The sequence below is a fragment of the Pseudorca crassidens genome, chromosome 1 (assembly GCF_039906515.1).
Source record: "Pseudorca crassidens isolate mPseCra1 chromosome 1, mPseCra1.hap1, whole genome shotgun sequence".
In the NCBI taxonomy this organism is placed as follows: Eukaryota; Metazoa; Chordata; class Mammalia; order Artiodactyla; family Delphinidae; genus Pseudorca; species Pseudorca crassidens.
In genome coordinates, this window is record NC_090296.1 from 42,907,421 (window position 1) to 42,928,361 (window position 20,941).

Sequence of the window (20,941 nt, forward strand, 5' to 3'; positions counted from 1 at the left end):
CCATTGGTGAGGAAAAATAGTTTTGTTTTAACCTACTCCCACTTCTAAAAAGGAAAAGACATGATGAGAATGTTACTGCCTTGAATTTAAGTCCATGACATTAGTACAACTAGTAAGGGGCCAGGAGGAATTGGGCCTCTGTAAATCTCTGTGCTTCCCACAGAACAACAGCAGAACTGCAGGTTTTCAGGGGATGAGGCTTGAAGCTGTCTTTCTTCCCCCTGCTACAGAGGGTCGGGGTCTTGGTGAGGACAGTTCAAAGGACAGACAATGTTTAATATGCATATAGCATAGTGGGTCAGAGTCTAGGCTCTGGATCCAGACAGAATTCAATCTTCCACAATTTGTGCGACCTTAGGCAAGTTACGTAGGCTTCCTAAGTGTTAGATTTCTCATTTGTAAAAGGTAGTTTAAAATAATAGCTTCAAACACATTGAATTCTTGTAAGGATTAAGTCAACAACTCCTCGTGCAACAGAAGGGTTTTAAAGAAATTTTTAAAACCGCAATATTTGCCATAAATAGAAACACATCATAAAGAAATAAAAGCAATCAAAACATGATAATGCTATTAAATTCTCACTGGAAACAGTTGCCTTCTTAAGACTCTGAGCCTGAGGTCTGCTCTCTCTTTTTATAAAGAAAATATTTTAAAAAGATGTTAAAGACATATTAGCACTAAACTAAGACTTCTCCCTTTCTTAGTAACTAAATAATAGTAGTAATAATTTTTTTTCTTGCAGAAAACAAAGCCAATCATACTTCTTTAATTGTTCCTTCCAAACTTACAGAGAAACTCCAGATTCTCCTAACTGGTTCAGCAGGCTTCCAGGGATAAATTTTTTTTTAAAATAAATTTATTTATTTACTTACTTACTCACTTTTTTGGCTGCGTTGAGTCTTCATTGCTGCGCACGGGTTTTCTCTAGTTTTGGCGAGAGGGGGCTACTCTTTGTTGTGGTGTACGTGCTTCACATTGCGGTGGCTTCTCTTGTTGCGGAGCAAGGGCTCTAGGCGTGCGGGCTTCAGTAGTTGTGGCACGTGGGCTCAGTAGTTGTGGCTCACAGGCTCTACAGTGCAGGCTCAGTAGTTGTAGCGCACGGGCTTAGTTGCTCCATGGCATGTGGGATCTTCCTGGACCAGGGCTCGAACCTGTGTCCCCTGCATTGGCAGGAGGATTCTTAACCACTGAGCCACCAGGGAAGCCCCCCGGGGATAAATTTTGATGGGGAAAATCACCTTAGTCGTCTTCAAAACAACAGAGCAAACCAGTGACTGCGAAGAGAAGAGAGAAATTAGAAATAAATTTTATGTGTAAGAATCAAAACTATACTAAATATCACATGATAACTGTAAACCCAACCCATAATAGACTGTTTAAGTCTAAAATTGTGAAATGAATGTTGCCTTGCAAGGCTCTCTGACTCTGCCAAAATCTTGGTTCAGCGTGCACAATGGGTACCTCCACAACCAGCCCTAATCTATCCCCAGAGCCCTGGGCAGCTGACAAGAGCTTACCTAGATCTCAAGTTTAAACAGTTCCTTTTCCTATGACAACTCACAGATAAAAGAATTAGGTCTGCAGAAGGTAGCTCCCAGGCTTGATCCAAACAGGCATCAATCCTCCAGGGTTACATCAAGACTTCATAGGACTAGGTGACTGAAGACCAGTGCTACACCACACAAACAGAGGAAGCCCTGGGCAAAGACAGTAAAATACACATGCATGTATACACACCAGGTAAAATAACAATGAGGAAACTTTCCACCAAGGATACATAAACTACTCAAGGTATGCTCTGAAGTTTATAAGCCAGGCTGTAAAAGAGAGAAATTCCACACTTTTATTTTTTAAACTTTGGTCTTGGTAGAACATATATTCAGACTATGGTACCAAGTGCGTACATCTGTGAAAAAGAAAAATAACACAGTTGACCAAAAAATGAGCATGGAATCCACTTTATCAGCAGTTTTAAACACAGCTCTTAAAATAATATCTAAATATAGGCTTTCTATGCCAAAGTGGAGACAGATGTGCTTTAATATAATATCCTGATGTTTGTCTATTTCCTGATGACCCTTAGACTTCTAAGGTGGGCTTCTATTTTCCCTTTCGAAACAGATGTTGGTAAATGTCTATATCAAAACGAACAATCCTGATCTACAGGGAATCCAACGAGTTTTTTTCTTCCTTCTTTTAAATTTGAATTAGCCAGATCCCATTCTTTGTAAGCAGCTATGACTAAAGACTATAATCGGAAAATAAAGTAAAAATACTACGATAATTCAGGATGAAAGCTTTAATGTCAAGCATCTAAAAGGCACAAACCTAAACAAAGTGCCAGAGGCAACTCAAGAAAAGTGTAATTTTTTCTTTTATTCCCCAAAACTGGATATTCAATAAATGCAATTTTATACAAAGACGTATAACTGTGCTAACCAAACATTGCCTAGCAAAAAGCCTATTAAAGCATTAATCAAGACGAATGCCTTGAAGCTAGCATATTACAGCTTGGCATAAGCATTGTTAGCCCCTACAGGTCACTAACATGGCAGTCTGTCTCTAAATTACTATTTCTTAAATGCTTGAAAACATTTTGGCTCTCTTCAATAGGCAATCATTTTCCTCTGGAACTTTGTTTATAGTCGTGTTAACAGGCTTTTATTTTCCCCCAAACAACTTTTGCAAAAAAGCCAACTTCATGACCCTTGTACAAATATCACAAATTCTAATTACTCAACTACAAATCAAGATAATGTTGCTATAATGCCTTTATGATGTCTTCTTAGAAAATTGTTAATAAATCAAATCCTTTTCTTAAATGCAATCAGGACTCATTAAAAGAAATCTTGATCATTCCAAGAATTTTTGACCACACAGATCATTATCTTTTAGGAAACTTGTAATTTCAGACCTTTAGCAATGGATTATTTTTAGCAATGGATTATTTTTAAAAGGGCACCCAGTAATTTTGATTCATGAAGACATCATACATCTACTTGTTTCCTTTCAACGTAAGCTCTATGAATAGCAAAAAGTATTCAGAAAACGTCAAATATTAGAACATTAAAAAAGATAATCATGTATAAAATTCACTTTTTAAAATTATACTTTTGAAAAACTAAAGACTTTAGACGGTTAAACTGCTATTTCAGAAGGAGAAGCTATAGCTTGTTATTCCTAAAGGTTAATTTTATGCCCTTCAAAAAAATTTACTAAACCAAGAGCCATTCCCACTTAAATAAAATCTAGCCCTTTATTTAACCAGGGTTTTTGCACTTGTTTAAAAGAAAAAAAACGAAAAACTAATTCAGAAGTCAAAAGAAAGTGAAATTTTGATAAACAAGGAATATGATAGGAGGAAATAATCATCTTACAGGTAAAAGCAAATTTGGGGGCTCCTCAAAAAAATCAAACACAGAATTACCTCATGATCCAGCAATTCTACTTCTAAGTATATATCCCCCCCAAAAAACAGAAAGCAGGGACTCAAGCAGATATTTGTACTATACCAATATTCTTAGCAGCATTCTTCAAAAGTCAAAAGGTAGAAACGACCCAGATGTCCACTGACGGCTAAACAAAACGTGGTATATACATACAACGGCATATTATTCAACTTTTAAAAGGAAAGAAATTCTGACACATGTTACAACATAGATGAACCTTAAGGCATTATGCTGAACAAAATAAGCAGTCTCAAAGTGACAAACGTGATATGATTCCACTTCCATGAGGTATGCAGAGTACCTAGAGCAGTCAAATTCATAGATAGAAAGTAGAATGGTGGCTGCCAGGGGCTGGGGGGAGGAGGGACTGGGGCCTAATGCTTAGCAAGCATGGAGTTTCACTGTTGCAAGACGGAAAGAGTTCTGGAGATGGACGATGGTGGTGGCTGCCTAACCATGTGAAGTACTTAAAGCCACTGAACTGTACATCTAAAAATGGTTAAAAGGGTAAATGTTATGTTATATATATTTTACCACAGCAAAGAAAAATTTGTGACATTTTCAGCTGTGATGCTAATCAGTGACTTTTAAATTGGAGCTGGATTTCACGGAAACACAGATTCCCAAAAAGTGGTCAGCACGGTGTCACAGCAAAGTGTCAGACCTCAACAGACCTCCCCTGATGTCCAAGACACAAGTAGTACTACCTTGTGAAGCTGGACCATGCAACACAGGGAAGGCGTTAATTTTATATTTCATCCTAGTTTTTTCTTAGCAGAAGACAGTTCTACATATGGTTACTTCTTGGTAGTGAGTATTTGAATAAACTTAATGCACTCCCTGATTTTTTTTACTACATCACTGCCTTAGAAAAGGAAAGAAGGAAGGAAGGAGGGAAGGAAGGAAGCCCCTTTGGGGGAGAAAAAAATGAGGAGTTTAGAAAATCAAGGACTGAACATTCCTGATGGAAGTGAAAGTTTACTCAGAGGACAGTTTGATTTTAATAAAATGCTAGACATAATTGCCAGGTTAGGAAAGGGAACTTGCGTATACATTTGAGTAAGAGTCAAGAGACAAGATCATCTTGCACATTTAATTCCAAAAACTCAATTATAATTATTTAGTACTATGTGAGAATGTAAGCTTAATCAAGAGTCTTAAATTCTGTGAAAAAGAAAACTGCCAGGTCATTCTCATATGTAAGAGATGTGAGAAACTTAAGCTAAATATGGAGATAAAGTTGAAAATGTGACCTAATCACCTCAGATTAAGTATTAAGAGTGTTCCTCATAATATAATGTCAATTGATCAATACTGAATTTAAACTAATGGATAGAAAATAAGTTGAAAAACAGCATAGCACATAGAGAAAGGATTTTTAATATCCATGCTGAATGATTAGATATATAAGGACTGTGATTTTGCAAATTGTCTAGAGCTAATTGGATAAATTAAAAAAAAAATCTCTAGTCCAATAAAGTAATATGTAGTCGAACACAGGGAAAAGAAACTGCAGTAGATTCTGATTTTAAATCTCCAAGGATAGAGAGCAATGAGACTGACAATATAGACGGTGTAAGTCTCAACATGCTATATGAATGAACACATTAAACTATTAACAGCCCATCACTTGGCATCAGAAAGTCCCAAATTACATGAAGAGAAATTTTGAGCCAGTGAGCACAAAAACAAACCCAAAGAAAATCTGTACTTGGCTATTACATTAAGCCTCACATTGAAGAGAGCCACCTAAGAAACCCTAGCTTTCAGTAAGTATATTAGAAAAGAGGAATTGCAAAGAATATATACAATATGAGTGAGTACATGTATGAAATAAGTGACAACATTTTTTAGAAGCTTATATACTAGGTTCAGTCATTTTAAAATCTGTCTTTAAAAATAAAATTGAAGGGTAATTTGAAGTTTATTACACAGCAAAAAGTGGACAGTAATAGAATATCTTCAGTTCCTAAAGTCCAAAAGAGAAAAAATCACTGAAAAGAAATTGCTGTCTCTATATAGGCATCAATTTTAAAAGAATTATCTAATTTTTAAATTTGGTATGGAAATATATTAATGTTTGTGACTTGCAAATTTTTGATTAAATGGAACTGTGTGGCTCACATATTTTTTAAAAGCATAAGAAAAATGGAAATTATAACCTTCAAAATGTCCCAAATGCAATTGTTAATTTAAAACAATTACTCTGGGCTCCCCAGGTGGTGCAGTGTTTTAAGAATCCGCCTGCCAATGCAGGGGACACAGCTTCGAGCCCTGGTCCTGGAAGATTCCACGTGCCACGGAGCAACTAAGCCTGTGAGCCACAACTACTGAGCCTGCGTGCCACAACTACTGAAGCCCGCATGCCTAGAGCCCATGCTCCATGACAAGAGAAGCCCCCCATCGCCGCAACTAGAGAAAAGCCCGTGCACAGCAACAAAGACCCAATGCAGCCAAAAATAAAAATAAATAAATTTACAGAAAAAAACCCTTAAACACAAAAGAGTAGGTATTAAATTAATTAATTAATTAATTAAAAAATAAAACAATTACTCCGAAGTAAAGTAATTTTAAAATCCCAAGCAATAGCAAAGCAATTCAAGCATTTATTAAAACAAATTGTTCCAGATAAAACAACATAGCTGCTCTTGGCAAAATTATAAAGTTTGTTTAGGAAATAATACAGAATTATATGGGGGAGGTCATTAGTAAAATTCTGATATAGAATTTAATAAATGAAACAATAAATAAATAAATCTGATGCAAATTTAAATTAGCTTGGAAATAAACATTGTCAAATAAATTAAGTATTCGCTAAAATATTTTAAACAAAGGAAATTGATAAATGGCTCAGTATCCAATTGAGACAATATATTTGGCTGAAAATCTATTCTTTCTGGTATCAATAAAAATTTTATTAATGACTTGGAATAGAGAATGAGCATTAGGTTATTGATATTAGTAGAAGTTTTGTTTTGAATAGGGAAAGATACACAAAGATACACAAATACACAAAGATACACAAATACACAAAGATACACAAAGATCTGAAGGGATTGGCTCTAAAGCCAGAAAATGATAAGCTAGGGTCAGCTTAGAAAAATGCAAGCTACCATAGCATGAGAAAAAGAATTTGAAACTAATTTAATTCCATGAGAAAGCATGGGAATTGGTAATGCCAAAGAGACTCTACAGGGAATTAGAGAATAGTAAGTAACCACTGGAAGAATGGTAGGAAATAAGAGCAGGCCAAAGTCCTCCAAGTGCCATGTCTATCTCCTACTCATGGCAGTCTGCCATAAGTGGATGGCAATGACTAGATCAGGTGAGCTTGACAGGCATTACCTAACTATACAGCCTCACCACTACCATCACAGATAGCAGGAAGAGAAACGGTGAAATATACAGCAGAACCTCGTGGTTGCTGAACCCTGCCTCACACCAACATCTGATTTTCTTGTTTTAATTGAGGACCCATAGAAATAGAAGTGAATTCTGTTTCTATTGATAATAATTCAGTGAGATGGGGTTGATGGAGCACCAGACTGGGGGTCAGCAAATCTTCCACTGACCAGCCTGCACTTCCGCCTTTGACAAAGAGGTTGAACTGTAACACTCCTAAGGTCCTTCCAGCACTAAGTCTACATGGTAGTTACTTCGGTCTTTAGAAAATAAGCTGCATTTAGAACAAAGAGTCTGTAGTAAGCTTGTAGAATATATTACTCTGATAGAAGAGGCTGAATATATAAGTGGATTCACGAGAAAAAAATTTAAGCCTTTGAGTTCTTATTAATAGTTAACACAAATTGAATGTTTCCTATTGCTAGGCACTGTGCTAAGTACTTTATGTGGATTAATTCATTTAATGCTTAGAAGAATTCTTCAGCATACGTATGATTATTATGTCCCCTTTACTGACAGTCCCACTGGGTCTCAGAGCGCTGTTAAATAACTTGCCCAGAGTTGCACAACTACTAAGTGGTAACATTCCTGGACAAAGTCTTCATCAGTCCTTGATAAACTAAGAAAAATAGGAAAATGGCATTCAATAAATACTCATTGAAGAAATAAAACGACAATGGGTACATACCTACAAGCACACTGTCTTTTGGGAGACAAAACAATGAGGAAAGTGATATAATATCTGCTGAGCACTGCTGAATGCCAGGCACTTTACAAATACCCCATCTAATCCCCACAATAACACTCTGAGTTAGATAGTTATCCTCATTTTATAGGTGAATGAACAGAAGCCAGCCTTTCATTGCTGTGTCCCCACCTGGACAGCTATGCCCAGAAATGTGGCATTTGGGACTGGGTCTGGAGCAGAAGGGAGAAGAGACCCCAACCAGAAGAAGCCTATAAGGATGTGCTGCAGTATCCCAGGCCCTCAGGCTAAGTAACTAGGTATGTGGTTGACCTGGATCACTTTTTAGCTTTCAACTGCCTAGCACCTTCCTGTTTGCACCCCAATCTCCCTTTTGGGAGAACCCTCATTTTGGTGTGGTCCTGGTGAGAAGGGAAACTGCCACCTACTGCACCATGGATGTTAAAGAGGCCGGCCCTCCTCTCCCTCAGCCCTGTGCAGCCTTCTTTGGGAGGGAGCGGGTGCTCCTTGAGTTAGGCTGAGCCCAAGTGAATGTTTGCACCCATCTGAATCCTGAGCATGTGAGGAAAGGCCAAGGCGGTCGGGGGTCACACTCCTCACAGCTGTGCAGGTGGTATGCAGAGCAGCCTGTCCTGCAGGGGACCTGAGATGCTGACGTTCTGTTGCCTGTCTTGAGGAGACTGGTTGCTTCCCATTCTTCAAGCTGATTCTTCAGCTTCCCAATGATTTTGTGAGCCCAGAGATCTTTCTAACAAATTCCCTTTTGGTTTACAATAAACAGAGCTGGTTTCTGTTGCTTGCAACCAAGAATCCTAAATGGCACAGGGTGTGGGTAAATAAGTAAAGGCATGCGTTCACAGAACATTTAAAATCCATTCTTGTCAGAGCACTTTCTCAAATGATAGCTTCTGTGCTCCAGCTTCCCAGATGCCGAAGTATCACTCCCTGATCTGTGACTGAACATGGGTACCAATTCACATCCTCATCCCCAAATTCCTCAAATCCCCCCTCTCAGCTCCACCAGCTTTAAAGCGAACGTTGTACAAAGCCACAGAATAATAATCAATTTATGCAGTTTGTGCTGTTTATGTCATTTTGACATTTGACCCCCTTCAAATGAAACCCTTTAGTGACAAGGTAGTTAAAAAAAAAATGCTTTAAATACTGTTGTGGATATTATATTTACTGATACAGAAGATAATGCTCTTTAAATCAGCTTCACAATTGTGTTGCATGAAAAATGACTGCTCATCACTGAGATGTCAGTAAGTTTCCCCTCTTTTTTCTATTATCTTCCTACACAGACACAGAAACACACACACTGACTCAAATACATTCATGTACAACTACACACCTTGCACTCTCTTTCACACAGATCTAAAGAGTATGGCAAATCCACCCCCTATGCTAACAGTAAATACTTTTCTCCCTAAACAGAAGAAAATCCATTCAAAGAGCTCCACATTCTGAGATTCCATTATCTGTGCATTGGAAGAAAAGCTTCCTTGGGCTATTCTGAATTTTCTTCATGTAGGTCTCCACCTAAGTGGAGAAGCTGGGTGAGAAGATCTCTGGGAGAAGATGAGGCCAGGACTCTGAGGCAGGTCATGAAGAGAGCGGACATCCCATCCACAGGTAAGGTGGTGCTATCCGAGTGCTTGCGACTGAGAGAGGAGAAAAGGGTGTGAAGAGCCCCAGGACGAAACCCAGGAAAGAAGCAATCTGCAGGAGAATGTTCCCTGAAAGCACATGGAATAAGAAATACAACACATTTCTTTCTGAAATTTATTGTTCCTAAGAATGCTCCTTAGAGCATGAGCCCAGGAAGAGTTATAACTGGATTTTCTCTGACTGATTTTCCATGGATTCTAACATATATGCTTATATGAACAGAACGAAATAGCGTATTATTCTACAATGAACCAGCCCATTAGAATAAAGAATAAATAAATAAAGCTTCTCTTAATTGCCTATTTGCACTAAGCACATTTTTTCCCCTCATTTTGTCTGGCTGCAAGCCAGGCTCTTTGCCAACTACCTCACTAGCCTTCATTTTCATAGCATTTACAGCAAAGTATTGTATTGTAGGCCCCTTGAAAATCTAGTATAACCAAAGCCAATAGAAGGTTCTCCCGTCCTTTGGAAACCCAGGAAAAATGGGCTCAAATCTCCAGATTCTGTGGCCTAGGGCAGTCCAGATTCCACCCCCAAGATTTCCAACCTTAAGGGCTCAACTCTTGTGATGGCCTCCTGGCCTCCTGGCCTCCTGCTGCTGCAGGCTGGCTTTGTGCTGTGCTGCCTGTACATGAACTCCAGGCCCTCTCATCAGCATCAACCTCTTTACTGAAGGTGTTGGGAGGGGGATGGAGGAGACACTTCCATCTCAGAAATTCCAATGGAAATGTTGGCATTACAGTTAAGTGTGCTGCAGCCCCTCCGTCTCTGGGGGCCCAAGGCCCTTCACCCCACACTCCCAGTCTGTTTTATGCGCTCTTCCCCACCTGTCAGGCATCATTTCTCTTGCCTTCCTTGATGAAGCATTGGCACTCACCCGCTCCCCAGCCTTGCATCTCATCTTCTGCCTGTAATTGTTACTACCAATATCATGGCACCTTTTAGAGACAAAGAAAGTTACTCTGTGAAGAGGAATTCAGGTGCCAGCCGTTAAGATTAAAAATTTTTGTTTCCCTTACTAGAGGGAAGAAATGAGGGTAAAAAAATATTACAAAGGGGAGGGAAGTTGACAGTAGGGAGTTGGGGAACTTCTGCTTGCCATTCCCTGAAATACACTCAAGGTGGCCTGGACTCAAAGGGTCTGATGGAGCAGGGCCTGAAAGGACTTTAAATGAGATGCAGACACTCAAGTTTCTCCCTGACTCAGAGTGACCAATCCACGGCCATAACCTTATGCCCAAACGCCTGTGCTATGGACACTTTTTACTTTTTTAGGTGAGAAACAAGAGTCCCAGACCTTTTCCTCTGCCTATTTTAATCTTTGATTTTCTATGCAGTTCGACACAAGGTGTTGCTTTCCTAATACTGCAGACCCACTGCTGCAAATGTCAACATGGAGAACAATTCTGAAAAGTACCAGGCATTATGGAAAGGGTTTATCAGGAACTGGAAAGGTCGTAACTATCTTTTGAAAGAGAGAGAGAGAAACAGAGAAACAGAGCGGCAGATAGAGAGACAGAGATGGAGAGACAAGGAAAGAAGGGGGAGAAAACACCTCAATAGAAGATAATGCCCTCAAAATAATAGCATCCAAGCTTCAAATAACAGTGCACTGCCTTCTAATTTCAATTTGACGTGTGCAGAATTCTTTCTCTTCCAATGCCAAATCCAGAATGAAACATGCAATAAAAATTACTGCCTGAAACATGGTGATAGCATTTAATCCTCTGGCAACACATTCGAAAGTCTTTCAGCTTTAAACCGAGGACTGCCACACTGCAGCTTTGCTCATGAAATTATTTATTCATGCCTCGGTTTATAAAGTCCTTTTTTATATGCTTTCTATCAGCTAACAATGGGCTGGAGCATTTATGTTCGCAGTCTGACAGAGTCCACATTATGAGGCTGGAAGTTCGATGCCTGGCACAGAATTGCTGCCTGGAGGGAGCCGTGTTGTCTGCTTGAGTGGTTTCAGCATCAGGAAGCTGGCAGGGACTGTGGCAGGTTGGGGTACCTCGATGACCAGAGGGACAGCGTGTGGGGGAAGGCAATGAGGGAGGAAGGCGATATTAGAGCACTTGGAAGCTTCTGGCAACTGAGTCCACATGTCTAGGGCGGCGTGTACAGAAGGGGAGAAGAGGACTCAAAGACTGCAGGATAAATCTCTCCATAAACCAATGTCAGTGATCATTAATTAGTAGCAATATGTGCAAACCAGGGCTGCCTTCCTTTTTGTGAAGGTGAAAAAGTTGAGGAGAGAATATTGATTTGCTGAGCAAATTAAAAGTAGAAGCAGATTACAAAGGAAAAGTTATATACTTAAGAGACCAAGCTGATTCAAAGCACTTTAATATGTATTTATGTACATGCAATTTATGTCTAAGGAAAGGTAAGCCTACAGTGGGGATAGAAGCTTGTTAAGATCATTCTAAACCACTCATTAAAGCAGGACTACTGGTATATAATACTCGAGTAGGTTAACCCTTCCCTGACTTCTCTGACTTGGTCAATTCCTGCTATTAAGAATTTTTGTATTACCATATAACCTCTTTTCCTCAACATTTAACACAGTTAACAATTTTATTTAATTTTGTGTGTCTGTGTGTGTGTGTGTGTGTGTACTCCATGAGCACTCCACAAGGGCTTGTATTTTTTCCCTTCAGCTAGTACCTCCAGAGAGCCTAGCACTTCCAACTGAAAAAGGCTATGAATGCAATAAAATTAAATATCTTTTTAAAATATTTTAATTCAGACGTTCCACTAAATATTGGTTGTAACGAAATTACACTAAAAGGTGTAGCAAATCACCAAAATGATAATAAAAACTTATTGAAAGGACAAAATTATTCTGGTAAAATATTGACAATCATGGACAATGTTAAGATCCTTTTGCTTTTCATAATGGTAAAATAATTCAAAAAATAGTAAAGCTCAAAAATCTTTAACAGTATGGTTATATAAATGTAAATACCTTGCAGCATAATCCAATGAGCTAAGTTTTCACCAGAATTAAGACAGTCTTACATTTTTGGATCTTTATTGGCAAAGAAAATATATTGCTTTTCTCTCTCTTGAACTTTCTGGGGAAACAGATCACCTTTCCGCCCTCCAATACCTCCATACTCCTTCAGCGTGCTTGGCTTCAGCCCACGGCTTTCTTTCTGCTCTCTGAGCGCTCCAAGCCTCCTCCCACCTCGGAGGGTTCACACCTGCTGGCCCCAAATCTTTGCAGAGCTTGTGCCTTCTTTTCCTTCGGGCCACCCGGAGGGGCCTTTCCTGACGGTGCTAAGGATGCCTGTCCCCACTTACCCTCTAGCACGTACCTTGTTTCACTTGCTTATTGGCACTTATCCCTATCTAACGTTATCCAGTTTGTGGGCTCATTGGTTTGTAGGCTTATTTGGGGTCTCCCCCCGCCAAGAATGCAAGGGCCTTGAGAGTAGGGGACTATATCTGTCTGAACATGTTAATAGCCCCAATGCCTAGCATGGTGCCTGGTAATGTACTAGGTGCTTCATAAGTATTTGCTGAATGAATGAATGAATGAAGAGAAAAACAGACAAGGAAATAAGTGAACCATTTTTACTACATAATACCAAAAGAGTTTGATAACATATTCTTGGATGGGGTGAGATAATAGTGTATAAACTTGCTATTAAAGTGTCAGCTGGGCTGTCCAGCTGTACAGGCATCTAATCACTTAGGTCCGCATCACGTATTGTGTATTTCAGTGTGCACACGCTTTTCTTTATTTGGTTCCCACAACTATCCCATAAGTAGAAAGGGCAAGGACAGAGGCAGGATCACTTGTGTTTTTAACAGAGGAGGAAACTGAGCTCAGAAAGGTTAAATTATTTTCCCAAGTCATGCATGTAATAGGCAACAGGGCTGGGTCTCCAGCCCAGCCTTTGGTAGCTTTCTTGCTATACCATCAAATGTCTGTCTCTCGTTTCCAAACAAATCATTTGTCTATTTAGTTAATCTTTCAAGAAACCTAAATCAGGTACCTACTATTGATTGTGAAGGATTCTCTTAGGCACTACGCAGCGATACAGCTATGCAGATAACGATTTCTCTCTGGAGAATCAAAATGCATAAATGACTCACCAACCTGAAGATATTTCAGTCAAGCGCCTTATTATCAGGAAAACCTCAATGTTATACAGGTAGGAAAACCTTCCAGTTTGGATAATACTGGGATGGGCCTCCAGGAAAAATAACTTTGTAGACCTCCCTGGAAAGGTGGATGCGATTTCAATAGGAAAGAAGAAAAGAGAGGACAGTCTAAGAAAAGGTTACAGAATGAAACAAGAACATATTATGTTTTCAGAAATTAGTAAAGAGTTAATCAAAGGAAATGTTTGAACAGAGGGGAGACTTTGGAGGTAAGACTGGAATTAATATTAAATGACAATTGCTGTTTGGTGCTTTTAACATGCAGGAATGGGTTCTTTTGAGTCTTGTAAAATGCTAAGCCAGTTGCCATAGAAATACAGTAGTCATTATGCCATAGAGGAAGTCAGGCATCCCAGCTGGTGAAGGAGGGGGAGGGGGAAAGAAAATGGTATTCTGAGGCCCCCAAATTCAAATTAACAGAGGTCTGTGGCCAAATTTATTCATTTTTAGAGTTTGAAATTGTATGAATTAAATGCTTGGTATGAAATATCTATTTATGGTAGAATATTTTTTTGTACCCAGAGAATCTTAAGTTTCATGAAGGTAAAACGTGAGAGAAATATTTATATTTGCTTGGGAAAAAAAGGAATTATTTCCATGATTATTATTTAGTTAGCAAGATTCTACAGCTGTATATCTAAATAGATCTATAGAGATACAGAGATAAAGGACAGAAACACACACACACACACACACACACACACACACACCACTGTGCTACCATTGTCACTGGTGTATGAAAAGACAATTTAGGCCCTGACAGCATTTTCCTCATATCTTGGGATACGTTCAAATTCACTCTTTACAATAGAATCTAACATTTTAATATCAAACGAGTTAATTTACGTTAGTGGAACATTTACAAGGTGATCTAAGAGATGGGTGGTGAGAGGTTTTTACATTAGAAATGTGGTTTTCATAGAGTGAGTAGGTGGGTCCCTGCATTTTCACAGACAATGCCATATTCGCATTACATTCCTTGGTGCTTTGCTAAATATCAACGACTGGGCTATTTTATTCTGGATGAAATTTTCTTATTATTGTGGTTGTCAGGAATGTAGACTATGGAATCAGAAGGAAATGAACTCAGATCCCAGCACAGCCACATATTGTGTGATCTGGGAAAATAATAATCACCTTTCTCACTGGTTGTCAGGATAAAATGAATTAAAATCCACGTACAGTGTTTTCGAACAATATCTCACACATATTAGCCACTTAGTAATCATACATGTTAATAATAACAATAATTACCTTAAAAACAACAATGATGACCAATTTGAGTAAATAGTATGTTCGATTACCTTAAATACATTATTTTAATCTTCACAAAGACTGTGAGTTAGACAGTATTACCCCATTTAACAAAGTTAAAAAAAAAAACAACTGAGGCTTATAGGGATTCATAGACTTAGCAAAATTACTCCAACGGTAAATGGAGTAGCTGAGCTTGGACCCACACTTGACCTACTTTGTTGATTTTGTTTTTTGGTTTTTTACTCTGTTGTCACTATAATACCATGAAGTGCCTCAGGTGCCTCAGTAAGGCTTTCTTTCCTTTTGTCTGGAATAATGGCTCATAAATATTATGACATAAAAAAAAGCTCAAATGATGCACCATTTACTGAACAGAACATAAGAGATCTAACAAAGGAATTAAAGAAAAGAATACTGTACAAGATAAAGCTTGTGCAAGTAAGCGAACAAAGAGACAAAAATAATTCTTAGTTGGTGGACCATCTGACAGTCATTTATACCTGGCACTGGTATAAATAAATAGAAAACCGATCTCTGGCTGTATTATGGTTAAATTATTTGTGTACTACTATTATCATCACTCTATAAGCAAGATAGTCCCAATTTGACCAAGCCAAGATGAGTAAGTTACTCAATATTCATCACACGTGAGGGAAAAGACGTCTAGACTGATTTTAAAACATTACCAAATGCCAAAATGACAAACCTGAAAAATGTAACTGTTTCTTCTTGATTCTTTACAATAGAGAATCAAGACTATGTAATCTTCACTTCATTGCAATAAACTTTAGGTCACCTTTAAAACCTAAGGTGAATATTTTATGGGTGGCATAATTTATTCCAATAAAACTTCCTTTATTTACTATGTTATTCGGAGACTGATTAGGCAGGACCTCCCTGAGAGGCAGTGTGTCCTGGTGGTTAAGAAGATAGAGGGGTGGGATAGGGAGGGTGGGAGGGAGACGCAAGAGGGAGGGGATATGGGGATATATGTATATGTATAGCTGATTTACTTTGTTATAAAGTAAATTTACTTTGTTATAAATGGGTTCCCACCACATTTTTTTTTTTTTTTTTTTTGCAGTACGCGGGCCTCTCACTGTTATGGCCTCTCCCGCTGCGGAGCACAGGCTCCGGACGCGCAGGCTCAGCGGCCATGGCCCACGGGCCCAGCCGCTCCGTGGCATGTGGGATCTTCCCGGACCGGGGCTCGAACCAGCGTCCCCTGCCTCGGCAGGCGGACTCTCAACCACTGTGCCACCAGGGAAGCCCCCCCACTGCATTTTTACCATTTACTAGCCATTAGATTGTACACATTAGCTAACTTTCTAAGCCTTCATTTTTTCATCTGTGTGGAAGTGATAATAAAACAATCTACCTCATGGAGTTATTATAAAGATTAGGAAAGATAATACGTGTGAAGCCCTTATTTCAGTGCCTGGCCAGAATAAGTCTTCAATAAATATTAGTGGTTGCTCTTTTTATTATGGAGAAGTAGAATGATACAGCAGGAGCATGTGAGATTTGGATTCAGACAGACTTTGGGTAGTACATACAAGGCGTCATTCAATTACTACTTAACGGAACTAAGCAAATACATAACTATCTTCCAGGAAGAGACTCTTGGAGAGGTTGGATTCTTTACTGGAGGGGTTGTTAGAAGGGTAGCCAGGGTGGATCTTGGGGAGGGGAAATAGATTTTTTTTTTCAGGAAAGGCATGATAATGTACAAGTTGTCATTAATAAATCTTAATCCTAGCAAAGATATTCAATTTTTAAACAGGAATACAAAGTTCTCCCAAAAGTGACATAGACCAGAAAGCTGGCAGGAAAAAGAGATTTTTGATTCATACAGCTAATGTGTGCATTGAGAATCACATTCAGTTGTATGAATTGTTGATATGCTACGACATTCTCTACAATCCCAACAAGCCTAGAAAGAATACATGTCAAAAATTATAAAGGATTGGAGATTTTACTCTACTTGCAAGCTAACAAGTTATCCATGAAGCTGTATGTTAGTGGAAGACACAAGACTCCTGGGTCAGAGATGAAGGACAGTCAATTACCCATAGCAGTAGCAGTAGCTAGAGCATTAGCCTTCATTTGTGCCAGTTCCTCAAGCCCCAATTCCCAATTCTGAGGCCACGTGAAGAGGGGCAGATAACGCCTGCATGTGTAATACGCTGCATCACAAGAGAGGAATCCTGAGCTGAGAGAATCTCTTTTAACGGGTAGAGAAAGTCTCTGCCCCTTTCTCTAGAGGCAGACGTAATCTTTATTATACTGGACAATAAGCATGGCTGTACTTTGCTCAAGAGGGAAGCACTATCTTTAGGCTTATCACCACCATTCTTGGAAAGATTGTCCAGAACAAAGGACAACCAGTGTCTCTGCTCACAAGACATACAGAAATGTGAGCCCCATGGAGAGTTGTTCCCCAATGATACAAGACAACGTATATAAAAGCTCCTCAAGTCGTCCCTGTTGGAAAAGAAAATGCCACTTAGAAAACTCTCTTTAAGATTGTGAAACCTATATATCCAGGCTTCATTTTCCCCACCCGAAGCTCCCGTTTTCTGAAGCTTGGCTGATCACGGTAGGAGCCAGCACCAACAATTTACTTAACGTCAGCTTTGCGGAGCCAGAACACACCCCTTCTGATCTGCCAGCTGGTGTGAGGCCGGATGCTCCGTGTCCTCACAGCTGCCTCGATTGTGTTCTTTGTAGTAGGTGAGTAATACCCTAGATAACGAAAAATGATAGGTAATTTCTTTCTCTTGAACCCTGTTCTCTACCGACACTCTGAAAAATCAGAAGACTTCTTATTTCGACCCACTCTACAGCTGCGCCATTGCTGTGGGAGGAAGTGTCCTGGTCCCGACGGGGCGTCTCCATGGGGAATCCTGGCTTCTATGGCTCCCAGGGGATGGCAGCAGGAACTCGGAAAAAGAGGCAGATCTCTAAACCCGCCCTGCAGCTCCTTCCTTGGAAGTGGAAGGTTGCCAGACAAAGATGGCCTATGGTTCTTTTTCAGGAATCCCCTTTTACCATTAGATCTCCCAGTCTTTCCCATCAGGAGTCATTCCTAGAAAAGCATCAGACATCAAACAAATTTTACCTTCGTGTGGCTCAATCTCTTGCTTGGGTGAGGTTGAGTGGGGGGAGACTTGAGTTTTAAGCCCATTCGTCTAATGAAGAAATAAGTCACTGTCTTCAATTAAGAATAGTCACAGCAAACTCTTGCATAGCATTTTCCAGGCACCAGACACTGTTCTAAGGGCTTGGCATATAGTTACCCATCCAATCAAGGTTATTAACTTCATATTATAAATGAGGAACTTGAGGTACAGAGATATTATTTTTTTTACAGAGATATTATTAACTCCAAGGTCACACAAATAAGTGGCAGAGCTAGGATTTGAACCCAGGCAGTCTAATAGCAGAGTCTGGGCTTTTGACCACTAACCAAGAGAGCCTGTGGGATAAGAGAGTGTTACCCCCATAGTCAGCTGGCACCAGCCTATAGGTTGAACTCAAGTAGTGCTTATTGGTAAATTAATGGCTTTTTGATGTGTATGGTAGAGAACAAACTTGAGCTTACAATGGAAGAAAGTTAATTCCAGCTAAAAAACAGAGATAACAACTGCTTTTCCAGTCCAGATATAAAGCAACAGAAGTCACCCATCAAAAGTGATTAGCACAAAGAGCCCTTAAAAATAAACCATTAATAAGGTAGAGCTGAGGTTCATTTTTTCAAGTATTTGGAACTACATTCCCTAAAACAATGACAAATTACATCTCCATCAAGCACATGGTAACTGAAGCCCTAAGCTCATAAATCATCATCAAGAGGCCAGAATGCCATATTGCACCTGGTTTGTTCCCTTCTGAAGGGACAGCTGCAGTGCACCCATCCTTCCTGCTTCCAAGACAGGACACCACTCATTCCTCAGAAATTATTTGAAAAGAGCTGTCCCAGATCAGGGGTCAGGGACAATCAGATGGTGCTGAAACTACATCATTTTGAAGCATCATAGCTACCAATTTCCTATTGTATGTCCTTATTTTCCTGTAATGACACTTTAAAAACCCTTCTTTGCCACATTTACACCTATGCTCATCAACACCCAGAGTTAAGAACTGACTCGAGGAAAGCTACTGAAGGCTGTATTTCTAATGCTTATGTAACCATGTCATATATGCAGTTGGCAACCCCCTCCAAGTGTTTACTGTCCAAAAAATTAGTTTCTGGTTCCATTTATCATTTGTGAACCATTCAGCATTTATTTGGCAGCAGATGGAATTTCATGATTGCCCAGATCCTGCTGCCACCTCCTACATTCACACACACACACACACACACACACACACACACACACACACACACACACACTTAGAATCACAGAAATCAAAGGGGTCTTATAGATAATTCAGTTTACACTGCTTATTTTACAGATGAGAAAACTGAGGTCCAGAGATATTATGTCTAGTTAGTCATTGTATTAGTCCCCTTAGCTGCAAGCAACAGAATTTCATCTCAGACAAGTTTAATCAAAAACAATAATTACTATAGGGATATGAGGGCAGTGCCTCCAGGATCCCAAGGGCAAACACACTGGCAGCACAGAACCAAGTAGAACCAGGGATTCAAGCCCTGTCTGCAGCCTCAATTTCTCTTTCCTCCACTCCTGCTACTCCATGAGCTTTTCTCTCTTTCTCAACCTGCTTCCTTGACTTATGCAGATGAAGTTCAAAGATTCCAGTGAATAATCTCACTGACCCAGGCCAGTTCAGATGCCCATCCCCCAACCAGTCACCCACAGCCCAAGAACATGGTCATATTGTAATGTGACTGCTTTCACTGCAATAATGTTGTTGGGAGAAAATTCCCAGAAAATGGGTATGGGACAAAGTGTTCTGGGTGAATCTAGAATTTAAAACTCCTTACTCTTGGTTGTCTTTTCTGCTTCGGCTCTCATCCCATTACATGTAGATTAATAATTTAAACATATGCAGAATCTGCAGAATCTAGAAAACTACTTCCTTGCCCTCTGAGGCCAACCCTCCGTTCCCAGTTTTCTATTGATCACCTCCTATTCTTAACGCCACAAACAGAAGCCAGCCCCTCCCTTCATACCCTACTTTTGCCCTCATATACTTTTTTTTTTAACATCTTTATTGGAGCATAATTGCTTTACAATGGTGTGTTAGTTTCTGCTTCATAACAAAGTAAATCAGCTATACATATACATATATCCCCATATCCCCTCCCTCTTGCGTCTCCCTCCCACCCTCCCTATCCCACCCCTCTAGGTGGTCACAGAGCACCTAGCTAATCTCCCTGTGCTATGCGGCTGCTTCCCACTAGCTAACTATTTTACATTTGGTAGTGTATATATGTCCATGCCACTCTCTCACTTCGTCCCATCTTACCCATCCCCCTCCCTGTGTCCTCAAGTCCATTCTCTACATCTGAATCTTTATTCTTGTCCTGTCCTGACCCTAGGTTCTTCAGAAACTTTTTTTTTTTTAGATTCCATATATATGTGTTAGCATGTGGTATTTGCTTTTCTCTTTCTGACTTACTTCACTCTGTATGACAGACTCTAGGTCCATCCACCTCACTACTCATAACTCAATTTTGTTCCATTTTACGGCTGAGTAATATTCCATTGTATATATGTGCCACATCTTCTTTATTCATTCATCTGTCGATGGACATTTAGGTTGCTTCCGTGTCCTGGCTATTGTAAATAGAGCTGCAGTGAACACTGTGGTACATGACTCTTTTTGAATTATGGTTTTCTCAGGGTATATGCCCAGTAGTGTGCCCTTATATACTTTATACATCCTTCACTTATTCTCCTTGCCCCTTTCTCACCCTTAGCCTGTTTCTGTGCCCCACATCTCACCCCACCTTCTCTGATGATGAAATGGAAGTGACCATGACAGAGTGAGTGGGAGCTCTTTCTGACTCACCATCGCCATCCCCTCTCCTTCAACACCCACTCCTTCCTTCCCTCCCTTATGCTTCCCAGTCCTCTCTCATCTCTTTGCTCCTTTTTATTTTCTTTAATTGAGTTCTTCTCAGCCTTTCTCCATTTTCTTGCCACAATGACCCCTTCCCCCCACTGTACTTACTTTAGGGCTCCTCCCACCCTCTACCGCCACCCACCTCCGAGCCATGGCCTCCAGCATAGGATGCGCTGTGCATCCCAGGTCTTCACTCTCCCCCCTGTACTAACCCCACCCTTGCCTCAGTCAGGCCAACCTG

The 20,941-nt window shown here is 39.9% G+C and overlaps 1 long non-coding RNA gene across 1 annotated transcript in view; it reads right to left on the reverse strand.

Moving 5' to 3' along the window:
- Positions 1-881: 881 nt before the first annotated feature.
- LOC137226396 (uncharacterized) overlaps positions 882-20,941 on the reverse strand; it is an 81,551-nt gene continuing 61,491 nt past the window's right edge. Inside the window, exons 4-5 of the long non-coding RNA XR_010944337.1 lie at positions 1,562-1,697; positions 882-1,274 (exon numbers count right to left, since the gene is read on the reverse strand). This is a non-coding gene — a long non-coding RNA (uncharacterized lncRNA). The remainder of the gene's footprint in view (positions 1,275-1,561; positions 1,698-20,941) is intronic.